Raw genomic sequence first — 6,000 nt, 5'->3', positions numbered from 1 at the left:
TTTTGGTGCTAGTCACTTGAAGCTTCTGGCTTATAGGCACTTCTTCCTGTTGTGAAGCTTCTGAGTCATTGGGAGATTCCTCTATCCCCATAACATCATCTCCAAGAAATGTATCTTTGGCCTTAGCAAAGTCCACGTCTCTCTTTAAAGAGCCTCTCAACAACTTAGGTGGTCTCTCTTCTCTTTCCTGTTCACCTAAGATTTGGATCGACCCTTTGCCTCTTCATTCTATGAGATCTTACTCCTGAGAAAAACATAATACAGGCAATAATAGGTAAGTATTGGGACACACCAGCATTTAACTTTTTTATTAAGTATTATAACACATTTCTCCTAAATTTCAAGCTTGTTGGTCTCTCTCTCTCTCTCTCTCTCTCTCTCTCTCTCTCTCTCTCTCTCTCTCTCTCTCTCTCTCTCTCTCATAGGTCATGTTGGAATTTTATAGAGGTTGCTTAGAGCAACTCATTTTATTTGAGTTCCAACTCCTCTCTCTCCATGTTTTTCTACCCCTTATATGCTCCACAGTGCACGAAGAACAATCGGTAGGCCGATACTATGTAGATGCGCACCATAGGACATCAAATAAAGTTTCTTTTCTGTGTGTGTGCATCTATGTGTGGGTCTCACTCTCTCTCTCTCTCTATGTTTCTGTGTGTGTGTGTGTGTGTGTGATAGATAGGTCTCACTAGTCATGTTGGCATTTTGAAGATGTTAGTAGAGCATCTCCTCTTATTTGAGTGCCTACCCCCCTACATACCCATTTAGTGCTCTACAGTGCGCGAACGACAATCGACTGACCAACAAACCCCATCCGTGCGCCATAAGACAAGTAAAACTTTCGTCTCTCTCTCTCTCTCTCTCTCTCTCTCTCTCTCTCTCTCTCTCTCTCTCTCTCTCTCTCTCTCTCTCTCTCTCAAAATGTACATTAAACCGTGCCTATAAGAAATATACAATAGTAGTCGTTACCTTTTCCTGGGCTTGGCATGGCAACCTTCAAGAGATGTTATTTTTGCGTACCTCTCTCTCTCTCTCTCTCAACCAAATACTACATGCTTTACACATGTCAGACGACTAAAATTAACTAGTGGGAATTTATTGCACCATATAATTTTGATTGAGAGGTCACTTTCAGACTTAATGGGTTGTACAATATTCGTTGGCATGCTTATTGTAGCACCTTAGAGAGAGAGAGAGAGAGAGAGAGAGACAACAGCTCAGAAGAGCAGCGCACAAGGTGACAACACAGAGGGTCTTGCTGTCCATTAAAGAAACCCAAATTCTACATATACCTACATGTATCAAAGAGCGACATAGAGAGGGAAGTAGATTAAGAGCAAGGAAAGGGGAGATAGAGAGTAGTGTATGTGTGTGTGTGTGTGTGTGTGTGTGTGTGTGTGTGTGTGTATGCTAAACTAGAAATGGTATGTTATTGGGACTACTACATAAGCAAAAGGACAACTGCCGATAAATTTGACGAGTTTGCACAATGACGCGCGAAGACGATTCTAGTATCAGCTAAATGTCATACGCACCACTACAAGAGGTCGTGTGCTCTTCTAACGCATTTAGCGACGGAAATACACTGGGTTTTTATTAACCCCGGCGTCGCTACCAGTGTCGATACGGGGACGTCGCTATGAAAGTCGCTATAAACTTTGCTATATAGCGACGCCTATAGCGACGCTGCAGAGCCATCTATAGCGGCGCTACAGAGCCTTATATAGCGACGTTCATAGCGACGCCCGAGAGGAAAAAAATTTGGTGGCAGGGCATTCCCATCAACCACATTGAATGTTTCATTAATTGATTCACCTTTGAAAAAAAGTGCAAAGGTAGATATAGACCCAAAATAGTCACCCACAAGACAATATAACCATGAACTCCATCATCCATAGTACGTATTGTTTGCAAAATAAAGATACAAAACTGACAAGCGTGAATTGATGAAAGTAAATCAATGACAATTATACACATAGGCAAAATCACTTGATTGTTAAACTTTGCAAATGTAATAGTTACAAACCATTGTCATTATTAATAAAATTTACATGGTTTTCAAAAAGACATATAAAAGTCGTCTCATGATACATAAGCTATGACAATAAGAAACTAATGCTATCTAGCTTTGGCTAAACTGACATTGTCTAATCAGACATCTCATCGCGTCCAAGCGGCGTATCTGTCAGATTCTGCAAAAAAAATAAATAATATAGCTTTCTGTAAGTATAAACATATAGAGACGTTTATAAAATAATACAACAAATAGAAAAGAATAAACCCTAATACTAACCATGCCGCCACGAGAACTCAGAATGTCCATAAGGACGTTTAAGCCCTTCCTTCTTGCGTACTCACGCTCGTACGATGTGGGATCACGTCCTGTCTCATCGACCACTGTCAAAACATGTCATAAAATCTAATATCTAACCAACCCAAATGATTTTCTCATATTAAATTGATCACTTAATGTGGGAGAATAAACGCGAACAAGTGTTAAGATATAGATATGTGCTTACAGATCTATCTCAACACGGGGCCAATAGTAAAGGGGCCCAAATGGGAGATGGTCTATCAAGAGCAAGGCTAACCAATGGAGCATAAGACCTTAGGGTTAGCTTCATTGAAGACCTCCAATAATGTGTGTAAAAGTCCTTTGACCTTAGGTAAGCTAAGGCTGAGCTTGAGGTGGGAACCCGGCCCAAGCTCGAGGTGCTTGTCGTGCTTGAGGTGCTTGTCCTGCTTGAGGTTCTTGTCATGCTTGAGGTGCTTGATTAAGATGCTTGAGGTGCTTGACTGGCTCCATGCTTGAGGTGCTTGACTTGGTGCATGATTAAGGTGCTTGAGGTCCCTTGAGAAGCTTGCCTGAGATGCTTGTGGGAACACCCCCTACTTCAAGTGCTTAGTCATGCTTGATGACTAAGGGGCTTGCTCATCCAAAGTCAAAAATATCCCTACAAGGAGGGGGCCGAGCCTACAAGGGGGGGGGGGGATGAGAGAGAACACACACACACACACACACACACAAGGGAAGCCCCACCTTGAAGAGGCAGCAAGGACACTTGTCAAGTTCCTCCTCATGTTGCCCTCATGGTGTGCCTCAAGCCTATTGGTTGGCCACCCAAGGGGTCCAATGATAATTTAGGATATTTAATTAATTTATTTTGCATTTATCAAGTCCTCTCTCTGAAAGGGTAAAGGGGGACACTTGTCCCAAGGCTACCCCTGTTGCTTGTAATGGTTCCTGCTTGTGATTGGCTAGGCCTCGAGGGGTCCAATGAGCTTCAAGCATGAGCTACAAGGGGGGGTCGACCCAAGCAAGCAAGGGGGGTGCTTAGGGGGTATACTCACCCACACACACTCACAAACACTCTCATTGTGTACTATGCAAAGTGCAAGAGCTCCCTCTCCTTCTCCAAGCAAGTAGAGGTTGAGAGCCTACACCAACACTCTTGGCTATGGAGTGCAAATCCATCCAAGAGCCATGCTTCAATGCTTGAGCTTGCCATCTATTTCTTCTTCATTACTATGCTATTATGTATGCTAGCACAAGAGTTATGATAAGTGAGGAACTAGCTCTTTCTCGTATGAAATATTTCTTCTTCCTCTTCCCTACCCTCATTCCCTGCTAGCTCTCTCCACCTTCGAAGGTGTTTGAGGTCTCGGGACTGAGGCTTGGTATAGTTAAAGCTTTCTTCAAGTTTAGGTTATGCTATGATGGTGATGCATGAAGCTTTCCATCTTCATTGCTTCACCTAGGTCACAAGGAACACAAAGAATGTATTGTAACAAGTCTCTGTTTATGGGAGAAATCATAATACAAATGCCTATTGGAGGGGGGACCGGTCCTCAATTGTTGTCATGTTCTCTAAATTCTCTCTATTGCAAAAGTATTGTCTATGCCAAGTTAACTAATTGCTATGATTATGTTGCTATCTTCAATTATGTCTACCCACTATGCTCACAAAATCATTTCTTGAAAGTAATCTCATTAAATTCCGCTACTCTCAATTTGAATAGGCAAATTCCATTACATTGGTATCAGAGAATTTGGTTTCTCTTTTCTTGCTTAAGAAGAGAGGTCCTTAAGTAGCCTATAAATGGTTGATGTTGTTAATTATAATAGAGTAAGTGGAACTGGGATCTAATATCCGTTTTGTTAAGCCCACTATGTGGGGGATGGTGCACACCTCAGGAGCTTTGGACTTAATAATGGAGTCTTTTTAGACTTGCCTACGGCTTTACCATTATTGAGCCATAAGAAGTCCGAAAGGAGCTAGCCCTTGGCAACTCTGCTATGTTAGACCTACTCCTCTACTCTCTATAATTAACCACTTTGAGCCGTGGGTGTAGATACTTAAGAGCCGATTTTCAAAGGCTAAGAGGAGTGGCAACTAAGGTTTTGAATTGCCAAAGCATACACTAAGTATAAACATAAATTTTGTTAACATGGCTGCCAATAATCAAGAGAGTAGAATGAACATTGATAGATTTGATTTTGCACATGAAGGTGCTAATGTTGATGCTCCCATGTTTGTGAATTATCTCATCACTAGGTTGCAACAAGCTATGGGCAACCCTGTTTTGCAAGCCGAAGTTACTCAACAACTTCGTGCTTATGGAATTTCCCTTCCTCTCCCAGAGGAGAGAGAGCTTAGGAGGCCTCTTAAAGAGACCCCCAAAAGAAGACTCTCTTCCATTCGAGAGGAGGAATCCAAAGAGAAAGAAAGCAATGACAGTCTAAGTTCTTCTGAAGATGTGGCTCCACGAAGACGGCGGTCTAGACGATCGCCTACTCCTCCCAAGAGGAAAAGAGCAACCCATAGTCCTTCTCCTCATCACTCTGAAAGGCAAGAGAGGAAACAAAGGAAGAAAAGGTCTAGGAAGAGGTCACCCTCTTCTCCTTCTTCTTCACCTTCCTCCTCTTCCGATGAAAGTTATGGCTATTCTCCTAGAGAATACAAGAGGGGAGGACATCGCAAATCATTTCCTACATGGCGAAGGTCATAAAAGCTAAAGAAGTTCAAGGAAGGAGGAAAGAGTATCTCTTTTCTCACCTATGATGGCACCTTTGGTGCTATGGACAAAGTGTTGGCCTTCATCTAGCAATTTGATGCAGCCTTTGAGGACGAGGGCTTCACAGAGTCCTCCAAGCTACGCCATGTAGATATGCACTTCCAAAAATCAGCTCGTCAATGGTGGGCTAGCCTTCGTGGCAATGGAGAAGCCCCAGAGACATGAAAAACTCTACGAGTTTCCATCATGAAGCAATTTCTTCCAAGTGATACTAAAGATAAAGTTCTTACCGAATGGCGTGGCTTGAAGCTTCTCTCTCATGAGTCTATCAACAAGTATGTAGACAAGTTTTGGGATTTACGTCTCAAAGCTACTGTCTTTCAAAAGATAGACTTTGCTGAGCAAAGATAGCAATTCTGTGCGGGATTACCTGAAGAGATGGCCGAATACATCAACTCTCAACTGCCCGGTACTATTACCGAAGTAATCCACCACACCATGGTTGATTCACGCATCAATTTCCATCAAGGGGCTAGACGTAATGTCAAGCCCATGGAAAACAAAGATAAAAATGATGCAAAGGGGAAATCCAATGCTCAAAATAATTCCCAAGGCACCTCCAACAACAACAATCGGTCCAAGGAGAAGGGAGTTTACAAAGGTAAAAACAAACTCTCTCTTGAAGAGCTTGAAGCTTTTCGCAAGGACCATAAGTGTTTCAAGTGTGGGGAGCAAGGACATGGCTATCGTTCTTGCCCCAAGAAGAATACTCGCAATGAGACTCCTAGGGCTTCCATCATCGAAGCTCCAAAAGAGGATGCTCATTGCAAAGGATCATCACTTTCCTATGCGTGGGGAAAGGTAAGAGAGCTTCACCTAGGTCACAAGGAACACAAAGAATGTATTGTAACAAGTGTCTCTTTATGGGAGAAATCATAATACAAATGCCTATTGGAGGGGGGACCGGCTCCACATAAATCCGGTCCT

Source organism: Adiantum capillus-veneris, chromosome 15, assembly GCF_014529385.1.
Source record: "Adiantum capillus-veneris isolate H3 chromosome 15, ASM1452938v2, whole genome shotgun sequence".
Lineage (NCBI taxonomy): Eukaryota > Viridiplantae > Streptophyta > Polypodiopsida > Polypodiales > Pteridaceae > Adiantum > Adiantum capillus-veneris.
Note: the sequence above shows the minus strand (reverse complement) of the source record.